A 23,994-nucleotide genomic window follows, 5' to 3' on the forward strand; every position below is an offset into this window, starting at 1 on the left:
AGATTGACCAGAATGGCACCAGGAATGAGGGACCTCAGTTATCAGGAGAGGTAGAGAAGCTCGGATTATTCTCCTCGGAGCAGAGAAGGTTAAGAGGAGATTTAATAGAAGGTTTCAAAATGATGAGGGGATTCGATAGGGTGAACGAGGAGAAACTATTCCCACTGGCGGTGGGTCGGTAACCCGAGGACACCCATTTATAATAGCTGTTAAAAGAAACAGAGGGGAGGGGAGGAGAAATGTTTTCACACAGCGAGTTGTTGGGATCTGGAATGCATTGTCTGATTCGATAACAACGTTTAAGAGAGAAGCAGATAATTATTTGGGGAGAACAAGTTTGCAGGGCTATGGGGAGAGAGCGGGGTTGAATTGAATAGCTCTTTTCAAATAGCCGTAACAGACACGATGGGCCAAATGTCCTCCTTCTGTGCTGTATAATTCTATGTTTCTATGATTCCTCTTTGAACGTGCCTTGGGTCATCCTCCTCCACCCCTATTTGCCCTCCACCATTCTTGATTTCCTTGAAGTGCAGTCTGGCCAGGACTGGGGGGATTGGGGAGCGGGGTTTGAGGCTGGGGGGGAGGGCCAGGACTGGGGGGATCGGGGAGCGGAGTTTGGGGGTGGGGGGGGAGGGCCAGGACTGGGGGGGATCACGGAGCGGAGTTTGGTGCGGGTGAGAATGTGGGCGGCAGAGTTTTGTATAATCTGGATTTTATGGACGGTAGTGGAGGGGAGGCCGGCGAGGAGGGTGTTGGAGTAGTCCGGCCGAGAGGTGACAAAGACATGGACCAGGGTTTCAGCGGCTTTCGGAGAGCTATTGACGGAGACGGGCAATGCGTCGGAGGTGGAAGAAAGTGGTGCTGGTGAGGGACCGGATGTGGGGGAGGAAGGATAATTGGGGGTGGAACCTGACGCCAAGGTTGCATACGGGTTTGGAGAGTTTTAGGGGGAGGTCAGGTAGTGGAGGAGGTGAGAGCCGTGAGATTTTAGACGTTGCCGAGTCAAAAAGTATGGCTTCCGTCTCGTGGAGTCCTGTAGCTCAGTGGTTAGAGCACTCGCTTTGCAAGTGAGAGACCTGGGTTCAATTCCAGGCAGAGGGCGAAACCTCGGGCGAGTTTCCTTACTCCACACGGAGCCTAATAATAATCCTCCAAAACCAAAAACAATAATAAATTGGTCATTTTCAATCTACGACTGTTTGTGGGACATTGCTGTGCGCAATTGGCTGACGCGTTCGCCCACAAATATACAGTCAATTCACTTTACAGTGTGTTCTGTGAAGCGCTTTGGGACGTCCTCCCGACGTGAAAAGCGCTATATCAAATGCAAAGATTATTATTATTATTATTACTCCAGTCTGCGGATGACATCCCCAAGAGGGAACATGTAGCAAGGTGAGGATGTTGAACTCAATCCACTGAGAGCTCGGGAGCTGAGTGAGGAGGGCAGGAGAGGCTGCAGGTCACAGGCTGCTGCAGCGTTCTTGATTGTCTACAGCTTGGCTCAGTCGCCACTCACTTTTGCGTCAGAACCCGTATGTGTGTGGATAATGCATGCTAGGAAGAGGTTTTAGGAATATTTAGAGGAGGGAGTTTTTGTGAGTTGGAATTGTTGCGTCAGTGCTCTGAGATGCTATTCTGCATGATGGAGTCCCGTAGCGGTTAGAGCGCTCGCCTCACAAGTGGGAGGACTTGGGTTGAATTCCCGAGCAGGACGAAACCTTAGGCAAGTTTGCTTACTCCAAATGCCTCTGTTTATCTAGCAATGAGTGGGAATTTGGTAGCTCATCGATTGGTGAATCACTTTCCGAGAGAATAATCCCTCCATAAAATAAATAAATGATGTTTGAGGGACATTACTGTGAGCGCGCAATTGGCTGCTACATTTCGCCCACAAAATACACAGTATATTCTGTGAAGCGCTTTGAGACATCTAAATGACTTCATAAAGTGCTATATCAAATGCCAGGATTATTAGTATTAAATAACATTTTAATAATTTGCAGTAACTTTAGTCAATACCCTTAAATCCCTGCTCTGTGATCCCCAATATTGTGGAATTTATCATACGTAAAAGGAGCTGTGTAAGTGCAAGTTGTTTTCGAAGTAAGTCCCAGTTTGCCTTCACTGCATGACCCTGGCATATGTAGTTTTGTATATAGTTTCTAAATGCAATTAGTTTGCTGGTTTTTGTCCTCCCTGGAGCAGGCTCACGTCAAATAAACCCTAAGAACCTGCTACAAAAGACAAAATATTGTAGATACTGGAAATCTGGAATAAAAACAAGTGGCTGGCAACACGCAGCAGGTCAGGCAGCATCTATGGAGAGAGGAAAATGAGTTAACGTTTCAGGCCGATGACCTTGTATTACTTGGAATAAAAACAGAAGTCGCAGGGAACACTCAGCAGGCCAGGCAGCAACTATGGAGAGAAGAGATTTGAATGTAAGGATCCTTCTGGGTCCTTACATTCAAATTCCTTATCTCCATAGATGCTGCCTGACCTGCTGAGTGTTCCCAGCGAGCTTCAGTCATAGACCTGAAACGTTAACTTGCTTTCCTCTCTCCATAGATGCTGCCTGACTTGCTGTGTGTTCCAGCAACTTCTGTTTTTGTTACCTGAGAACCTGGTCCCTTCCACGGGAGACAATCGAGTGACCCTTTGAGAAACTGCCTTGGCTGTTGATGTATAATTACAGTAAGCGATTCAGGAAGGCTATCGGGCTGGTAAACCAATCCTTTCCTGATGCTGTTTCAGTACAGGTGTGCTTTTCAGTTTCACAAGGTGTGTCTTGTTTTAACAACAATACAACCAATTGCATTCATAAAGCGCCTTTCATGTCGGGAGGACATCCTAAGGCGGTGGACAGTCAAGGATTTGCACCTGAACTGACGGGTGTAATAATAATAATCCTTGCATTTTTTATAGCTCCTTATCACGTCTTTGACATGTCTCAAAGCGCCTCACAGAATATTGGGTAAAGTGAATTGATGTATATATTTTGTGCACAGCAGTGTCCCCCAAACAGTCGTGGATTAAGTGACCAAATTATTTTTTTGGAGGGATTATTACAATCGGAAAACGATCTGCCAATCGACTAACAACCGGGTTCCTACCTGCTGCTAGGTAACCAGAGGTGTGTGGAATAAGGAAATTTGCCTATAGTTTAGCCCTTCCTGGGAATCAAATCCAGGTCCTCTCACTTGTCAGGTGAGCGTGTTAACTACTATGCTATGCTGTCTTTATGTTCTTCGCTGGTTTGCCCTCATGTTACATTTTCTCCCTCTTAATCACTTTTTTGGTTCTCCTTTGTTGATCCCTAAAGTTCTCCCATTCCTCGGGTTTACTACTCATCTTAGCTGTTTTATAGGCTTCTTCCTTTAACTTTATACTGTCCCTAACTGCTCCAGTGAGCCACGGTTGGACCACCTTTCCTGTGGCATTCTTATTCCTCAAATACGTGCTCGCTGGGAATTTTGCACTAACTCCTTAAACATCTGCCATTGCTGGTCTACTGTCAAATCCTTAAGTCTAATTTCCCAGTTTATTTTAGCCAAATCCTCTCTCATACCAGCAAAGTTGGCTCTACTTAAATTTAAGACCTTTGCTTCGGACTTAACTACTTCTCTCTCCAACTTAATGCTAAATTCCATCGTATTATGATCACTTTACCCTCGAGGAGCCTTCATTTCCAGTTTGCTGATCGGCTCTGCTTCATTAGACAAAACAAGGTCTAATATGGCCTGTTCCCTGGTTGGCTCCTTGGCAAACTGATCTAGATAATTATCCCTAATACATTCTATAAACTCTTCCTCTTTCATACTTTTCCCAATTTGGTTGTCCCAATCTATGTGCAGATTAAAATCACCCACAATTAATGTTTTTCCTTTGCTACATGTTCTGCTAATTTCCTGATTTATACCTTGAGAGATACAGTGACTGCTGTTCGGGGGTCTATAAACTACACCCACTAGAGTTTCTGCCCCTTGTTGTTACGTACCTCTACCAATACTGACTCCACTTTCTGCTTTTCTGATTTAAAATCTTTCCTCTCTACTGTTTTTATCCCATCCCCTATTAACAGGGCGACCCTCCCTCCTCGTTTACCACATTGTCTATCTTTTCTATACACCACATGCCCTGGAATATTTAGCTCCCACCCTTGATCTCCCTGTAACCATGTCTCGGTGATGGCTACTGGATCATACCCGTTTGTTTCTATTTGTGCAGTTAGCTCATCTCTCTTGTTTCGAATGCTTCGCGAATTCAGACAGAGCGCCTTTAATTCTGACTTCAGGTTATTAGTCCTATTCACCAGTACCCTATCCCTGGGCTTCTTTTCCCCGCTTGACACACTTTGCTCATCTCCCTGGTTAATCTGCTCTCCCACTTTCATCGGTCCTAATTTTAAATGTGACGGATTACATGTGATTGATTTTACCCCCCCCCCGTCCCCTTAATAGTTTAAAGCCCTGTCTACCTCCCTATTTACTCGTGTTGCCAGGACATTTGTCCCAGCTCCGTGTAGGTGGAGTCCATTCCTTTGGAATAGCTCCCGTCTCCCCCAATACTGATGCCAGTGGCCCATAGAGTGAAACCCCTGCCCTCCGCACCATTCTTTTAGTCAGGTATTCAGATCTTTAATTTTTTTTGCCTGTACCAATTTGCCCCCGGCTCAGGTAATAATCCCGATATTAACACCTTCGATGTTCTACTCTTTAGCTTAACTCCCAATTCCTGAAACTTGCTCCTCAACTCGTCCCTACCGGTCCTACCTACATCATTGGTCCCTATGTGAATCGTAACTATTGGATCCACTCCCTCCTGTTTCAAATTTTTCTCCAGCCCGGAAGTGACGTCCTTCACCCTGGCCCCAGGAAGGCAACAGAGTCTTCTTGTCTCCTTGCTACGGCTGCAGAAAAGTGCGTCAGTCTTCCTGACTGTCTCATCCCCAATCACCATTATATTCCTTCTGACTGTTCCGTTTTATGTGGCCTCCTGTATAGAGGTGTTGGGGTAAGTTTGCCCATCTTCCTCACAGACTTCCTTGTCCACACAGGTTGCAAGTATTTCATACCTGTCGGACAAGGTTAAAGCCTGGGGTTCCTCTGCCTCTCTCTTTCGGGTCCTCTTACGCGCCTGTCTAACCGTCACCCAGTCCTGTCCGTGGCTGGTAACGGAATGATCCCTGGGACTCATGGGAGTGTCTGGCTCCAGGATGAAACTGCCCAGGAAGCTCTCCCCATCTGTAATGCTGCGCAGTGTCTCCACCTGAGACTCCAGCTCAGCTATTCTAAGCTGGAGCTTCCTCAGTTGAAGACATTTTCTGCAGATGTGGTCACCTGGGCTCAGGTTGCCCTCCATCAACTCCCACATACCACTTTGCTCACACATTACCTGCCAGGCCATTCTCTCCTCTCACTCTTTTTATCCCTATATTATTGTCGTTAGAAGATATACTACAACCTTACACCTACTTTCCCCCTCTGCACCAAAGAGCACTTTGGCCTCTCTGCTCAAGTGAGGCTCTCGCAGCTATTCCCTTTTTATACCCTCTGGATGCAACCAGTTTCCGATTGGTCAGCAGTAATTTAGAATTAACACCTAATCAAGTGATATATATGAGTTTTGTTTTCTGAAGTGGGGCAGCTTTGCACCCACAATCTTCTTGACTCAGAGGTGAGAGTGCTACCAACTAAGCCAGGCTGACAAAGAGGTACAGACAGACTCAATTAATTGGGATGTTTAAAAGGTAGACAAGATAATAATCTTTGCAATTTATGTTTAATCATGTTGAAATGTTTCAAAGCACTTCACAGTAAGACAGAAAACAAAACTCATATAGTCTAAGCAGCCAATTTGCGCACAACTTAAACAGCCGTGAATTTAACTGGATTTGTTAGCTAGGGCATTGGGAGAAATCCCCCTTCTTTTTCGACTAGTGCCATGGGATCTTTTAAGGTCCACTTGAATAGGAAGTCCGAGCCTCGATATAACATTTCACATGAAAGGACAAAAAGCCTCCACCCTAACAATACAACACTCTCTCCCCCACACCAAAACAATGTATTTGAGGGTCAAAGTGTAGACAGACTATGACCGCCCAAAAAATACACAGTTAATTCACTTCACAGTATATCCTGTGAAGCATTTGAGACGTTCCTAATACATGATAAGGAGCTATATCAAATGCAATGATTATATTAAATTATTATTATATACGCTGCCACGGAGAGGTGGGTGGCTGAGTGCGATCATCTCGTGGTAACCCATCACAGACAGATGACTGGAGGTGACGAAAAATCTCACTGAGGTGTTCGTTCGCAGGTCAGTTAATGCTGAGTTGAAGCGAAGAACATTTGAACGGTCTTCAAGCTGACTGCCTGGGGTTTCCTTACTTGTGATCGTGGATTGTGTCTGAGCTGTTCTGACAGCTTGGACAGAGGCAGACAGCTTGCTGAGCAGGTAATTGCACTGCCAGCTGATGGTGGAACCTGCCACCTTCTCTGGATTTTGATCTGCAAACTCCATGCATTCAGACACCGAGGCAGCGTGATTTCAATTGTGCAATGCAACACCCCCACCCCCTCTCCCATGAGTAAAAAAAAATGTCCTTTGTAAGCCAGTCATTGAAGAAAAATCACTAGGCGTAGAGAGGAATGCTGTGTGGAGCAGTCCTGAATCCGGCCAGGTAATAATAATCATTGCATTTGGTATAGCGCCTTATGTGTCTGAGATATCTCAAAGCGCTTCACAGCATATACTGTACAGTGAATTGACTGTATATTTTGTGGGTAAAACACGGCAGCCAATTGTGCACAGCAGAGTCCCACAAACAGTTATGGATTGAGTGACCAAATTTTTTTTTAAGGGATTATTACCTTCCGGAAACCAATCCATCAATCGACTAACAATCGGGTTCCTACTTACTGCTGGTAAGCAGAGGTGGAGAAGGAAACTTGCCCAAAGGTTTACCCTACCGGGAATTGAACCCAGGTCCTCTCACTTGTGAGGTAAGTGCTCTAACCACTAAGCTACAGAACTCCACATCCTCAGTCAATAACAAACAACAACAAATTGCATTGAAAAAGCTTCTTTCATATCGGGAGGACGTCTCAAATACCAGATCTCTCAATGCCCATCAGTGCAAGGTGTTAAGAGCACTGGTTGCAGTGGTGTTCAGTGGTTGCATTGGATATATCACCTTATCACTTCATTGAGATGTCTCAAAGTGCTTCACAAGATATACTGTAAAGTGAATTGACTATATTTTGTGGGAGAAACGTAACTTGAAACCTGCACCAGCTCTGGTCATGGCAACGTAAGGGACTGCCTAGGCCCCACAGGCTGCGGAGGAGACCAGTGAGGCTGATCCCAGTGTTAGAGACAGAGGAGAGCAGCGAGGCTAATCCCAGGGTTAGAGACAGAGGAGAGCAGCGAGGCTGATCCCAGGGTTAGAGACAGAGGAGAGCAGCGAGGCTGATCCCAGGGTTAGAGACAGAGGAGAGCAGCGAGGCTGATCCCAGTGTAAGAGACAGAGGAGAGCAGCGAGGCTGATCCCAGGGTTAGAGACAGAGGAGAGCAGCGAGGCTGATCCCAGTGTAAGAGACAGAGGAGAGCAGTGAGGCTGATCCCAGTGTAAGAGACAGAGGAGAGCAGTGAGGCTGATCCCAGTGTAAAAGAGAGGAGAGCAGTGAGGCTGATCCAGGTGTTAGAGACAGAGGAGAGCAGTGAGGCTGATCCCAGTGTAAGAGACAGAGGAGAGCAGTGAGGCTAATAATACCATAATAACCTTTGCATTTGAAATAGCGCTTTTCACTTCTTCGAGACGTCTCAAAGAGCTTCATAGGATATACTGTAAAGTGAATTGATTGTGTATTTGCTGGTGAAAAACAACAGCCAATTGCGGTAGCAGTGTCGCACAAACAGTCGGGATTGAGTGACCAAATTATTATTGTAACCACTGAACTACAGGACTCCACTGATCACAGAATTAGAGACAGAGGAGAGCAGTGAGGAAAAGTGGTTGAGGCCAGAACACATATGAAAGGCAGCTTGATTCATTGGTGGGAGGCGGGAAACAGTAGGGTGGGTGTTCTGGAGATGGAACCGAATGGGCCTTCTTAATCCACACCAATCTTGTGAGTGTTGCCCACAAAATATATAGTAAATTCACTTTACAGTATATTCTGTGAAGCGCTTTGAGACGTCTCAATGATGTGATAAGGCGCTGCATTAAGTGCAAAGATTATTATTATCTGTGATCTTGAAAGACATTTTGATTTCCCAGACCAGCCACACTTGTGGCCTGAAGGGAGATTTCCAGTTTAGTACCAATTAGCAGTGAATTGTACAGTTTCATGCTGTGAATCTGCGTCTATTAAGACCTGGACTCAGTCTCCTGAAGTTCATTACACTTGGATTCTTTACACCTGAGAGAATTTTAGCCCATTAACCTGGATTTGACTCACATCGGGTACCAGACTTCAAAGGACAGTGGCCTCAAATAGTCACAGTGATTTGATTTAATAACAGTAATCCTTGCATTTGATACAGCACCTTATCATGTTGGTGAGATGTCTCAAAGCGCTTCACAGGATATACTGTAAAGTGGATTAACTGTATATTTTGTGGGCGAAGGAAATCAGAATCCTTTAACCCACAGCATAAACAGTGAAGATTTCATCAGCAGTGAAACAACACATTCAGCTGAAGGGCACATCGCATCACCCAGACACTGGGAGAAACACCTATTTCTTTTCCAATAATGCCATGAGATCTTCAACATCCAGGTAAACAGGCAGATGGGGTTTCTGTTTAACATCTTATCCAAAGGATGGCACCCGCAACACTCCACTATATGAGTTCCAAGTCCTGATGTGGGGCTTGAACTCACAACCTTCTGACTCGGAAGCAAAAGTACTACCTGTTCTGACGTCCATCATTGACCTGAAACGTTAACCCACTTTCCTCTCTCCATACATGCTGCCCGGCTTGCTGAGTCTTCCCAACAACTTCTGTTTTTATTTCACATTTCCAACAGCTGCAATATTTTGCCTTTTGCTCCCAACTGAGCCAGGCTGACACAGAACGTCTGAGGAGCTGATTATTAATCTGCTCACCCTGGTTTGAATTTTGTTAGACTATAAAGTGGTCTGAAAACAGAAAACAGCTTTTCTGTCTATAGTTATCAACCTTCAAACCTCTTATTTGTTTAAGCTGTTATAACAGTTCATTAGTTCATTGATGGCAATATCTACTTTTGTTGGGAGTCTATTCACATCTCCAATTGTTCCAACAGCCCATTGTGTGTCTGCTGGTACTCGCTCCCCTACTGAAGCTCTATTCTAATCCCATTCCCTGCTCTCTCCCCATCGTGTCTGTGCTGGTGCTCACTCCCCCACTGGATTCTAGTTTCAAAACTGAGCCCCTCACCCTAAATCCCTGTATTTTTGATGTTTTAGTATTGTTTGTAATATTGATTTAATCCTGGCCAAAACCCTGGAATGCGTTGTTGCAAACCAACTTTGCTCACACCTCACCCTCCACTCCCTACTCAAACCCCTCCAGTCTGACTCCTGCCTCGCCCACAGCACAGAGGCAGCGCTCATCAAAATAACAAATGACATCCTCTCTCTCTCTCTCTTGTGTCTAGGGCTCCCTCTGCCTCCTCGTCCTCCTGAACCTCTCCACTGCCATCAACACAGCCGATCACACCATCCTACTCCACCACCTCTTCTCCCTCGTCATCCTCGGGCGCTGACAGCATCTCCCTCCATGAATGCACTCTACATCTTATGGAGCCAACATGGAACCTCAGCATCCTGTTCGACCCTCAACTGCCCATCATACCCCACATCCGCCTTTCCCCACCTCCGCAACATAATGATCTTGCATTTGATACAGCACCTTATCATATCTTCGTGACGTCTCAAAGCGCTTCACAGAATACACTGTAAAGTGAATTGACTGTATATTTTGTGGCCAAAACGCAGCAGCCAATTGAAGATCGCTCAGCTCCACCGTTGTCTCACGCTGAGGTCATTGAGACACTCATACACGCATTCATAACATCCTGCCTCGATTACGCAAACTCTTTGCTTGTCGGCTTCCCCAACTCCTCCTCTGCTCAGCTGTCTCCGGCCTTCTTCATGTCCCCGCCTCGACTGCCCCAGTATTGTCGGGCGGGCCTTCTGCCACTCTGCCCTCATCCTCTGGAACTCCACCCTGCAGTCCCTCCGCCTCGTCTCCTCCCTTGCCTTCTTCACGATCCGTCTCAAGACCCTCCTCATCGACTGTGCCTTCGGCCACCCTCCTTCCCCTTCCTGCCCTCCACTCTTCCCAATCCTGACCCCCAGCTCGGGCCCGAAACAATGATTCTCCAGTGCCTTGGGATGTTCTCCCAATGTGAAAGGCGCTTTACAAATGTAATTTTTGTTTGTTTCTTTGTTAATGGGACTGAACTCACATGGTTCGAGTCCTTCTTAATTAACCGCCAACAATGCACCTCAGCAAATGGTTTCTCCTCCCGCCCCCGCCCAGTCACCTGCCGAGTATCCCAAGGCTCCATCCTTAGCCCTTTGTTTCCTCATCTACATGCTCTCTCTTGTGTCATCCACAGACATGGGTTCAGCTTCCACATATATGCAGATGACTCCCAAATCCACTTCTCCTCCTACTCCATCTGCGACTCCCAGTCCCCTGATGTCCTGTCAGCTTGTTTGATGGACATCAAGGCCCGGATGAGCGTAAATTTCCTGCAGCTGAACATCGGAAAGATGGAAGTCGTAATCTTTGGCTCCTGTCAACGTCTTCTCTCCTGACTGTCTGAACTCCTCCGCCTCCCCGGACTCTCCCTCCGACTCACCGAACCGGTGCGCAACTTAAGCATCAGCTTTGATTCCCAGCTTTCTTTTCCTCCCACATCAGTTCCCAGAGCAGGACCACTTTTTTTCCCTCTACATTGCCCACCTCCGTCCATATCTCACACCCACAGCAGCCAAAACCCTCATCCACGCCTTCGTCACTTCTCGGCTGGACTACTCCGAAACTCCACTCCCCGATCACCCCAGTCCTTGCCAGACTGCACTGGCTCCCTATCCCAGAGAGGATCAATTTCAAGATCCTCACTCTTGTACTCAAGTCCCTGCACTCATCTGTAACCCCGACTTCTCTGACCTCCTCTCTCCTCAGCACAGTACCTGTTGCCTTTGTTCCTCCGGGTCTGGCCTCCTCCTTGTCCCCCGAGTCCTCTGCTCCACCCCCGGTGGCCGTGCCTTCAGCCACTATGCCCCGAGGCTCTGGAACTGCCTTCCTCACTCCCTTCGTCTCGCTCCCTCCCTTCCCATTTTCAGGTCTCTGCTGAAGACCTTTCTTTTCGACCGCGCCTTTGGTCACCTTCCCCCCCGCTCCGCCTGGCTCGGTCCCGGGATCCGAAACAGTAAAGCGCTCTGAGACGCCGTTCGGCGTGGAGGGCACTATATAAATCCAAGTTGTTGTTGTTGTATTCCTCGCTGGTCTCCCCAGCTCCATCAAGATCTTATCACTCGTTGTCAAATCCCTTCATGCTCTATCTATCTATCCAACCTGTTCAGCCCCTAGTCTACCACTGCCTCCGCTCGGCTGGCTCTGGCCTCCTGATCGTCTCTCGGTCCCTCTATTCCACCATCAGTAGCCTCCGTCCATTATGGCCTAAAGCTCTAGAACTCTCCCTCAATCCCTCCGCCTTGCCCCTTCCCTATTTTCAAATCATGCTTAAAGACCTTCCTTTTTAATTGGGCTGAATGTCACCTCCCCCTCCCTCTCCCCTTGGCTCGGAGTCAGACTCCACCACTATGAAGCATTCCAGGATGCTACTCCATGTGAAGGGTTCTATACAAATGCAAGCTGTTGTTGCATCCAAACCAAATTCCATGCATCCCACTTACACATAGAGATCCCCATACATTGGAATGAAATGCGCACTCTCACTCTGGAGGGACATCCTGCTTACCTAATTCCAAAGTAATAGGTGCAGGTTCCCAAGAACGAAGGCTTGTGAATCCGGGCACGGACAGAGGAGGCAGAGGGATTAGGAGAGGGGTCTCCAAACAATTGATCACCGATAGGTGGCATCTTGCACGTCCTCAATAAAAACAAGAGACAGAAGCGTATTTACTGCAATTTAAGAATGAACATTTCTATTTCAAGAAACTTTGTGCCTTTGGCTTCATTTTCAATTTGACTCGAAATTGATGCAGATCTATATCGTACTTTCCTCTTGTTTTTTGGATCACGCAAGACAGCGCCACCTAAGTTGTTGATGTTGTTATTCAGCTTGTCTGACAGACATCAAGGCCTGGATGAGCACAAACTCTCAGCAGCTGAACGTTGAAGACAGAAGACATACACTTTGGCTCTGGTCGACGTCTTCGCTCCTGTGGTTCGACCTCCTCAACCTATCTGATATCTCCTTCAGATTCACCAAACCCGTGCACATCTTAGGTGTCAGGTTTGACCCCAGCATCCTTCCTACCCCACCCTGGCCAGACCGATTTCCTCCACCGTCCATACCTCACTCCAAAAGCTGCCGCTTCCTCGCCTTCATTACCTCCCACCTCGACTACTCAAACGTTCTCCTCGCTGGTCTTCCCTGCTCCACTATTCACAAAATTCAACTAATTCAAAACTCCGCCGCCCATATTTTCACCAGCACTAAACTCCGTACCTCCATTACTCCAGTGATTATCAACCTTGATTGCCTCCCTGTCACAGAGTGGATCGATTTCAAAATCCTCACTCTTGTATTTAAATCCCTTCATACCCTGGGACCATCCCCACCTGCTCTCTCCCAACACCACTACCAGCTGCCTCCACTCAACTGGCTCTGGCCCCTCCTTGTTGCCCGGATCCTCTGCCCCACCATCGGCAGCTGTGCTGTCAACCACTCCGCCCCAAAGCTGTGGAACTCTTTCCCTCAATCCCTTCGCCTTGCCCCCTCTCTTCCCATTTTCAGGTCACACTCGAAGATCATCCTCTTCAACCGTGGCTATGGTCGACCATAGACTTTTGTTCGACCCTGAGCTGTCCTTTCTCCCTCACATCCGCACCACAACTGGCACCGCCTTCCATCACCTCCGGAATATCGCCAGACTACGCCATTACCTCACCCCTCACGCTGCTGAAACCCTGGTTCACGCCTTTGTCACCTCAAGGCTGGACTATGGGAACTCTCTCCTCGCCGGCCTTCCCGCCAACTCCCTCCACAAGCTGCAGGTCATTCAGAACTCTGCAGCTCGTGTACTGTCCCGCACCAGGCTTCGGGACCACATCACTCCCACCCTCGCTCGCCTCCACTGGCTCCCCATCCCCCAGAGGATTGATTTCAAGATCCTCATCCTCACCTACAAGGCCATTCACGGCCTTGCTCCCTCCTACCTCTCCAACCTACTATCCCCCTACCTACCTGCCCGTACCCTCCGCTCCTCTGTCTCCGGTCTGCTCCACGTCCCCCGCCCCAACCGCCCTACCATCGGTGGTCGGGCCTTCAGCCTCTCAGCCCCCAGGCTCTGGAACTCCATCCCCCAGTGCCTTCGCCGCTTCCTCCCTTTCCTCCTTCAAGGCCGGTCTCAAAACCTTTCTCTTTGACCGTGCCTTCAGCTCCCCTCTCGACTCTCTTCCCCCTCCTCGCTCCCTCCCCTCACCCTGACCATTTCCCCGCTCCTCGCTCCCTCCCTTCCCTCCCCTCACCCTGACCATTTCCCCCCTCCTCGCTCCCTCCCTTCCCTCTCCTCACCCTGACCATTTCCCCCCTGCTCGGGTCATGACCCAACTGTGCAGCGCCTTGGGACGTCCTCCTGACGTGAAAGGCGCTTTATAAATGGAATCTTGTTGTTGTTGTTGTTGTTGTATGGTCACCTTCCCGTGACTCGGTATCAGGCTCTGCCACTGTTAAGCGCTCCAAAATACCTCCCGGCATGAGGGGGCTCTATAAATGTAAGCTGTTGTTTTGGGAAAGTGGAAAATAAACTGAAAAAGAGACGTCAGATAAATTATCGAAAAAAAGGAATAGTAGAGAGTGCAGCTAGTAAAGAGAGTGGGATTAGATTAAACTGTGGAGAAAATTACCAGCACAGACTAACTGGGCCAAATGACCCATTTCTCTGCTCAACATTCTAGGAATCCAACGAAACTGTATCCGTAATCCAAAAGCGCTCCAAAATTAAGGAATGTTGTTAATATACCCTCCTGCCATCTGAGAAACAATCACGCCCAGAGTCAACCCTTACACGCTCGGGGAGACCAGTTTGGATTCTCACTCCACAAACCCGCTACTTTTAAAGTGGAACCAGCCTTTCTAAGATTGACATTTTCTCCAATCATTCATTAGCCAGCTTTGGTCACTACCAAACTCAGTAGTCTGAGGAGGGCATCATATTTCAAAGCACACTGTAATGACGTTCCTCAAAATAAGTAATAGGAAGGGTTTAGCATTTCTGACCTCTAACGTTTCACTTGGCTTTGCGTACTTGTAACTGTTCGTCCTTTACATTATGAATTCACAGTCAATACCAAAGCAGCGGGTGTTGGTTGGCAGTGAATCAATCAGACATTCCAAGAGGCGTCACTGTGCCAAAGTGCTAGAAGCTATTTCCTGCCTTACCTCAGGCAGACAATTATACAGTGGCAAAGCCACTGTATTCACTTCTATGATTGATATCTAACAATGACCCTCGTCCTGTCTTTCTGAATAGCAAAATAAGTTGCTTTCCTCTCTTTCAATTCACAAGACTGGTTTGGAGGAAGAAAGGCCATTTCATCTCAGCCTTCCCATTTAATCAGCGCCTTAGGATGTCTTCCCGACCCGAAAGGCGCTACATAAATGCAATTTATTATTGTCGTTCCAAAATATTCACCCTAACATTGGACTATTTGAGCTTCAAGCTGCATCTTAAATACATAATATAATCCTTGCATTTCATATAGTCACTTAGCATGTCTTTGAGACGTCTCAAAGCGCTTCACAGAATATACGGTAAAGTGGATTGACTGTATTTTGTGGATGAAATACGGCAGCCAATTGCAACAATAACAAAATTACATTGGTATAGCGCCTTTCACGTCGGGAGGACATCCCACACAGCAGTGTCCTGTCAACAGTCGTGGAATGAATGACCAAGTTTTTTTTTTGAGTGATTGTTATACCCAGAAAGCGATCCGCCATTCGACTAACAACCGGGATCATATTTACTGCTAGGTAAATAGGTGTGTGGAGTAAGGAGACTGGCCTAAAGTTTTGCGGCTTGGGAATCAAACCCGGGTTCTGTTACTTGCAAGGTGAGCACATTAACCACTACACTAGGGGACTCCCGATAGAGACCTGATGACCCAGAAGTCGGTCATTTTAGTGCGAAAATTTAGCACACCGAAAGCAAGCTGGCCAGCCATGCACATGCATGGTGAATAGGGTCCACAGTGTAACCAGATTACAATATGCACTATAACGAAGCAAGTTATTACAGAACTGCACTGTACAGAACATGACCAGGCTGAAGGGCAAAAAAGCACAAGTTAGTTACAGCTTTCAACTATTCTACTCTCTGTACCTCCATTCACAGAATTCCTCCGTCTCTCCTTCCCTCCCGGCTTTTAAGGCTACTTTAAGACCCATCTCCTTGATCGTGCTTTCAGTCATCTTTGCAACTCCCCTACCCAGCTCAGGTGATCAGTTAACTGCTTGAAGTGCTTTAGAATAATAAAATAAATAATAAATAAATAAAAATAATAATGTTGTCACTTTGTAAGACACTGCTGTGCACAATTGGCTGCCACTTTTCGCCCACAAAATTTACAGTCAATTCACTTTACAGTATATTCTGTGAAGCACTTTGAGACGTCTCAAAGATGTGATAAGACTCTATATCAAATGCAAGGTTTATTATTAAGGATCAAGTTATTTCCACAACAAAAACAGGGGAAGATTATAAATTACTGTGTATTTTTGCACAGCTCACCTCTAATTCATGAGGTTGCCTCAGGTTCTGTGCCAACGCAAAATTTCTGCCTTCAGCAGTGTCGACTCCTGCGAAGTTTCCCAAGCTCACGTCCCACGTGTCGACCGGGAAATGGCTGCACTGGTGAGGTAGTGACTCCGTGATTTACTGTGAACTCGCCTGCAAAACAGGAGATGGGTGAACATTTAGAATTCCAGCACTCTACTGATTAGCTTTCAGGTTAAGGATTAGGTTAGTTAACTATTTATACATTTCTGAAAACGTTTGCCCTAGTTTAGACCACATCTGGGGGGGGGGGGGGGGGGCAGGAGAGGGCAGGAGTTGGCAACAGCACTAACATGATGGAGAAGGCAAAGGTGGAAATGGGACTAGAACAGAAAGGTCCAGTGGAGGAGAGTATCAGCACAAGCACTCCAGTGAAACTCATACAAGTCATAACAGTTGAGACCATAACATTTAATATGTCTTACGCAAAATCCGAGTTGCAAGCAAACTATATCGTAGAAAATGCAATTTAATCAATAAGCTACACAGCACGTGATTAATTTAATACAGCCGGTAAGTGCTCAGGGGGAAGACTACATTTTCCACAATTCTATGCAATGTAAGTGCGGAGGGAGGGAGAGAGGGAGGGCGGGAAGAATGGGGGAGTTGAGGGTGTCACGGTCAAGGAGATCCATTTTAAGAGAGTTGGAAGACAAGGGGAGAAGGTGTAAGGTGAAGGGACTCAGATTGTTCCAGAGAGCCAGGACAACAAAACTTGCATTTATATAACCCTCCTCACACAAGGAAGCATCCCAGAGCACTTGACAGTGGCGGAGCATGACTCTGAGCCGGGGGGAGGTGACCGTAGGTACGGTCGAATAGGAAGATTTTCAGGTGCGACCTGAAAATGGGGAAGAAAGATGCAAGGCGGAGGGATATAGGAAGTATGTTCCAGAGTTTCGGGGTGTATGGCTGAAAGCACGGCCACCAACGGTGGAATGGAGGGGCACGAGGGACAAGTAGAGTTTGTGGGACGCTGCTGTGCCCAATTGGCTGCCGCGTTTCACCCACAAAATATACAGTCAATTCACTTTACAGTATATCAGCGCCTTGGGACGTCCTCCCGACGTGAAAGGCGCTCAATAAATGGAATCTTGTTGTTGTTGTATATTCTCTGAAGCTCTCCGAGACTTCTCAACAACAACAACGTGGATTTATATAGCGCCGTCCACCCCGGACGGCATCTCAGAATATCGAAGATGTGATAAGCGGTTATATCAAACAATAATAATCCTTGCAAGGATTATTACATATCTATTCATATAATCCTTGCATTTGATAAAGTGTTATGGGAACTTTAACATTCACCTGAACAGGCAGCCAGGACCATCATTTAACGTCTCATTCAAAGGACGCCACCTCCACAATGAAACATGCGCCAGCACTGCACTGAAATGGCAGCCTAGGCAATGAATAAGTTGTTGAGACGTCTCAAAGAGCTTCACAGAGTATATTGTCAAGTGAATTGACTGTTTACTTTGTGTGCGAATTTAAGACTTTCCCAAATTTCTACAGGATTTTAAAATATTAATTCAATGGTCTTGAGGTAAAACCATGAGAATTTTTATACTTCAAGAGCTAGAGCAAAAAATAAATCATTCTTAAGCTGCTTTGTTCAAATAAATCGCTGAAACATTTGGAAAGATTAGCTCGTAATAAACACTTGTTTTCCGTCTTTTACGTAAGGCAGTGATGAGAATCAGGTCTGTGGGACTTTCTCAGGCTGTGGAACATAGTTACATTTTTACTACGCCTGATCATGTTCAAATGTCTCAAAAGACTTCACAAGTAATTACCATGAGATACGGTGAGTGTTTCTGGATGCTACATGGCAGCTATTTTGCATACAGTAAGGTTCCATAAACAGCGTGAAGGTGCGTCCAATTTATTTGGAGGATTATTGGCCAGGATCCTGGGAGAAATTCCCTTCTCTTTTCATGTCATGCAATCTTCAACATTCACTGCAAGAATTTCACTCCTGTCCTGTGCCTCAACAACAACTTGCATTTATAGAGCGTTCTTCACATGAAGCAGCATCTCGGAGCTGTTAACAGTGGTGGAGCCTGACTCTAAGCCGGTGAGTGGGAGGTGACTGTAAGAATGATCAAAGAGGAAGGTCTTCAGTCGTGATCTAAAATAGGGAAAGGAGGGGGCAAGGCAGAGAGATTGAGGGACGAGTTCCAAAGCTTTAAAGCGTAGTGGCTGAAAATGCGGCTGCCGATGGTGGTGCTGAGGGGAAGAGGGACAAGCAGGAGGCTGGAACCAGCTGAGTGGAGGCAGCAGGTCATGAAGTGAGGAGTAAGCAGATCAGAAAGGTGGGAATGAAGTGATTTGTAGACGAGCGTGAGGATCTTGAAATCGATCTGTTTTATGACGGGGAGCTAGTGGAGCCTGGTGTGATGGTGTACAAAGTTTAGTGTGGGTGGGTGGCTGAGTTTCTGGGTCAGTTGTAGTTTGTGGGTGGTGGAGCTGGAGACCAGCAAGGAAGGCATTGGAGTAGTCAAGGCAGGAGGATCAGCAATGAGCGTCAGCCTAAATTGTGAACTTACAGAGAATGTCAAAGCCATCATTAAAGACCAAAATAGAACAACCACACTGCCTAACAAACAGGATTGTGCTGTGCTCCACTCAATGACCCAGTGCCGATGGATAGAGAAATACCACTGGTTAAGTACACAGCACTCTAGCCGCTGGTCACATGATAATGGGTTTGAACCCCGCATAGGACTTCAGCTCTTCATCCATCCAACCATACATATATAGTGCATTGGGAGGTGAAGTCCTTCAGTTACAACAACAACTTGGGAGTCTTGTAGCATAGTAGTTAGAGCACTCGCCTCACAAATAATCACAGGATTATTTGATTCCTGGGCAAAGTGAAACCTTAGGCAAGTTTTCTTACTCCACCTTTGTTTACCTAGCAGTAAGCAGAACCCTGGTTGCTAGTCAACTGGATGAACGCTTTCTGGGATAATAATTCCTCAAAATAAATACTAATAACTTGGTCACTCAATCCACAACTATCTGTGGGACATTGTTGTGAGCAATTGGCTACCGCCTTTCTCCCAAAAATACAATCAATTCACTTTACAGTAAATACTGTGAAGCGCTATGAGACGTCTCAACGACACAAGGCCTTGTATCAAATGCAAGCATTATTATTAATACCATCTTGCATTTACACAATGCTCTCCATGTAAGAAGCAGCTCGGAACATTTAACAGTGATGATCTCTCCTTCAAATATGCCTTGTAGCAGAGAACGTCCCTTTGTAACCACCTTTACACCTGTGGAGTCCTGTGGCTCAGTGGTTAGAGCACTCGCTTTGCAAGTGAGAGACCTGAGTTCAATTCCAGGCAGAGGGCGAAACCTTGGGCAAGTTTCCTTACTCCACACAGAGCCTAATAATAATCCTCCAAAACCAAAAACAATAATAAATTGGTCATTTTCAATCCCCGACTGTTTGTGGGACATTGCTGTGCGCAATTGGCTGCCGCGTTTGCCCACAAATATACAGTCAATTCACTTTACAGTGTACTCTGTGAAGCGCTTTGGGACGTCCTCCCGACGTGAAAAGCGCTATATCAAATGCAAGGATTATTATTGTGGAGTCCTGTAGCTCAGTGGTTAGAGCACTCGCTTTGCAAGCGAGAGACCTGAGTTCAATTCCAGACAGGGCGAAACCTTGGGCAAGTTTCCTTACTCCACACAGAGCCTAATAATAATCCCTCCAAAACCAAAAACAATAATAAAATTGGTCATTTTTAATCTATGACTGTTTGTGGGACATTGCTGTGCGCAATTGGCTGCCGCGTTCGCCCACAAATATACAGTCAATTCACTTTACAGTGTGTTCTGTGAAGCGCTTTGGGACGTCCTCCCGACGTGAAAAGCGCTATATCAAATGCAAGGATTATTATTATTATTATTATTTACCAGCTTACGTCTCTGCAAACCTCAAACTTACGCACACTGTGAAGCACTCTGACGAGATAAGGCTGTATACTGGATGCAAGTACAGCACAGCCATGGTACAGCATGTTTTGTTATAATGTGAGTAAACATAGAATTAATTAGATTCCTGATAAGGTTTTTATCTTGGAGCTACTATAACAAAAAAATGCAATTAATTATAATGTATCGGTTTAACTCACTCTTTACCATCCATGACTATTATAATGATAATAATCCTTGTATTTGATATGGCACTTTATCACATCATCAAAATATTTGTAAAGTGAATTAACTGTATATTCTTTGGCAAAACACAGCAGCCAATTGCGCACAGCAATGTTCCACAAACCATGGTGCACTGAGTGACCAAATTATCATTTTTATTTTTTTAAGGGATTATTACCCATGGAAAGCGATCCACCAAACAACTAACAAATGGATTCCTACTTACTGCAAGGTAAACAGAGGCGTGTGGAGTAAGGAAACTTGCCTTAGGATTTATCAAGCCCGGGTCCTCTCGCTTGCAAAGCGAGCGCCCTAACCACTAAACTACAAATGTTTATTAACAAATTTTATTAATTTTTTTAACCATAAAAACTATGAATTTAGCTGTGGGATTCTGGATCCCACTGACATTGGTGTGTTGAGGTAAGTAAGAAAGACAGAGTATCCACTGCATCTCTTGGGGTCCCAAGATAAGAAGGGTCCCACCACCAATCACTGCTTAAGCCACAATGGCTCTTCAACTCTTCCAGGATATCCCTTTGCCTTGAACTGACACTCAGATCTCACCACAGCTCAAAATATGATCTGCTTTTTAAATAGTCGGTCAAAATGAAATACGTTTTTTCTTGTGCAGTTGGCCAATCACAATTTGATATTAAGTTTGACCAAACCGCGGCACAGGGAGGGGCACTCTATCACAGCTGGAAGTCGCTGGCCTTAGTTTTGAAGTTCAAAGGCTCGAAAATCCATTTAGTCTTAGCCTGAGACCCTTTTGTCTCAAAAGCTAAGATGGTGGAAAATTCTGAAAAGTTCTTAAATTCAGTCTCAGTTTGGAATAATACAGCGCCTTATCGAGATTGTCTCAAAGTGCTTCACAGAATATACTGTAAAGTGAATTGAACGCTGTTTTTCTGCATAGAATTACATAAGAATTGCAGCTAAGGCCCAACAAATCCTTGCAGGTGCTTATTCTCCACGGAAGCCTCCACTCCTCCTAATCCCCTCTCCTGACCCCTTCTATTCCCTTCTTTATCATCCACCCATTAAGTTTCCTCGTGAATACATTCAGCGGTTCTTGAGCAACCTGCTTCAAGAATATTCCCACTATTCTGTGCCACCTTAAACGTTAAGACACAGGTGAGGTTAATGGAGGTTTCAAGACTATCCACATCACATCTCCAACACATTCAGGGTCATGATTCACACACGGTAGTTTGTGGAACATTGCTGTGCGCAATTAGCTGCTGTGTTTCTTCCAAAAAATAGTTAATCCACTTTACAGTATATTCTATGAAGCACTTTGAGACGTCTCAATGACACGATAAGGCACTATATCAAATGCAAGGATTATTATTATTTATCCTTCCCATGCATGTACACACACGCATAGCATCGGACTAGTCTGTCCTTGGTTTTGTGCTCACAAGTTTATTTCTGTTACTGTCTCAAAAAGACTCAAGCAATCAGATCAGCAATGAATGCTACAACATCTAAGCCACTATTTAATCACCAACATTTCTGAAATAATTTGAGCTGTCATGTTAAGATTCCACCGAGCTGAAGCCATCTCCTTCACTAACAAAATACACAGTCAATCCAATTTACAGTATATTCCGTGAAGCGATTTATAGCCCACAAAGAGGATTTGGCCCACTGCGCCCCTGCCAACTCTCTGAAAGAGCTATCCATTTATCCTCTTCCCCTACCACACATTTCTCTAGCAAACAACCCTGTGGTAGCAGCACCACCACAAGGAGTGCAGCAGTTAGAGACAGGAACCTTCTCAGGATGGGTGTACATGCCAACTTCCCCAAAATCTTGAGAGAGCAGAAAAAACAACTTACATTTGGATAGTGCCTTTAGTGCCTCAAACCGTATCCTAACAATGGGGGGGGGGAACTGGCAGAGGAGCAGTTAAAAGGCGTCGACCAACGGTTTTGAAAGCAGGGAGAGAAATTGCAAAAGAAAAAGATTTTCGATGAGAATTCTGGAGAGCAGGAGTACTGAAGACTTGGGTTATAATAATAGTCCTTACGTTTGATATAGCACATTATGACATCTTCGAGATGTCTCAAAGTGCTTCACAGGATATACTATCAATACTCCCGGAAAGCGACCCTCCAGTTGACTAACAACCAGGTTTCTATTTACTGCTAAGTAAACAGAGGTATGTGGATTAAGGAAATTTGCCTTAAATACCGTGTCGTCTGTTGTGACCGGTGCTTATGAACCCCCTGGATGCTGCCACCCTATTAATGGTCTCTCATAACATTAAAGGCTAATTGTCTGCTTCCCAAACAACACAGAACACCGTGTTCCAGACAATCACATCATTTGACTCTTGTGAGATTCGCAGATTGGCAAACAATGCTTCCTGCAGGCCTGACCTCCCGGAACTCAACTCGGGTGCCCATCACCTGGCTTCACACGAGGTAATATAATAATCCTTGCATTTGATATTGAGTCTTATCTTGTCATTTAGATGTCTTACAGTGCCTCACAGAGTTTATTGTAAAGCTAATTGACAGTATATTTTGTGGGTGAAACGCAGCAGCCAATTATAATAATACTAACATTTGATATAACGCATTATCACGTCTTCTAGACGTCCCAAAGCGCTTCACGGAATATACTGTAAAAAGTGAATTGGCTATATATTTTGTGGGGGAAATCAGGCACAGCTTGCCTAAGGTTTCACTCCACCCAGGTCCTCTCGCTTATGAGGTGAACATGTTAACCACTTCGCTACAGGGCTCCTACTACACTTTACACTGAATCCTGTGAAACACTTTGAGTCATCCTCCTGACATGAAAGATGCTATATAATGAGACACATTTTGGGGTAGTCAGCCGGGTGACTGTCACATGGGGAAACACACCTGGAAGTTATCTACAGCACAGGACTCCAAAGATCAGTGTGCAAGTGAAGTTCAGGAGGGGGTGGGGGGGGGGGGGTGTCCTCCAAATGCATTTGGATACCTGAAGGATCTGCTACTTATAAATTCTTTTGAGAATCTTTTTAGATTGTAAACTCCATTGCGCCTTTCAGCCTATCTGCCCCCACGCTCCGTAACATCTTCCCAGGGTCCCTTCGCCTTGCCTCCTTCAAGGTCAGTCTCAAGACCTTCCTCTTTGACCAGGCCTTTGGTCATCTTCACATCCCCACTTGGCTCTCACCCCTTTATTATAATACTTGCATTTGATAAACTGGCCAGTGGAAATAATTTCTCCTGGTTCACCCTATCGAATCCCCTCATAATAATAATAATAATCCTTTTAACAACTATTTTAAATGGGTGTCCTCGGGTTACCGAACCACCCGCCAGTGGGAATAGTTTCTCCTTGTTCATCCTATCAAATCCCCTCATAATTTTGAAAACTTCTATTAAGTCTCCTCTTAACCTTCTCTGCTCCGAGGAGAATAATCCGAGCTTCTCTCACCTCTCCTGATAACTGAAGTCCCTCATTCCTGGTACCATTCTGGTCAATCTCCTTTGCACCCTCTCCAATGCCTTGACATCCTTCCTAATGTATGGGGCCCAGAACTGCACGCAGTCTCTCGCTGAGGCCCCACCAGTGTTTTATATAAAGGTTCATCATAACTTCCTGACTTGTGTATTCTATGCCCCTATTTATAAAGCCTAGGAACCCATATCCTTTTTTTAATAGCTTTATCTACCTATAGTGCCACCATCAAATATTTACTATATGACCCCCAGGTCTCTCTGTCCCTTCACCCCCATTAAGACTGTACCATCAGCTTATATTGCCTCTCCAC

At 45.8% G+C, this 23,994-nt stretch overlaps 1 protein-coding gene across 2 annotated transcripts in view; it reads right to left on the bottom strand.

The window, feature by feature from the left end:
* LOC103190096 (anion exchange protein 2) overlaps positions 1 to 23,994 on the bottom strand; it is a 110,471-nt gene that overhangs the window by 73,201 nt on the left and 13,276 nt on the right. Inside the window, exon 2 of one of the 2 annotated variants that reach the window (XM_042346913.1) lies at positions 15,993 to 16,151. The gene's annotated coding sequence lies outside the window, so the exon portion shown is untranslated. Of the gene's footprint in view, positions 1 to 11,992; positions 12,074 to 15,992; positions 16,152 to 23,994 lie in introns of those variants that run through there. The other variant, XM_042346914.1, reaches the window with a different exon arrangement.

The sequence above is a fragment of the Callorhinchus milii genome, unplaced genomic scaffold (assembly GCF_018977255.1).
Source record: "Callorhinchus milii isolate IMCB2004 unplaced genomic scaffold, IMCB_Cmil_1.0 Scaffold2, whole genome shotgun sequence".
Lineage (NCBI taxonomy): Eukaryota > Metazoa > Chordata > Chondrichthyes > Chimaeriformes > Callorhinchidae > Callorhinchus > Callorhinchus milii.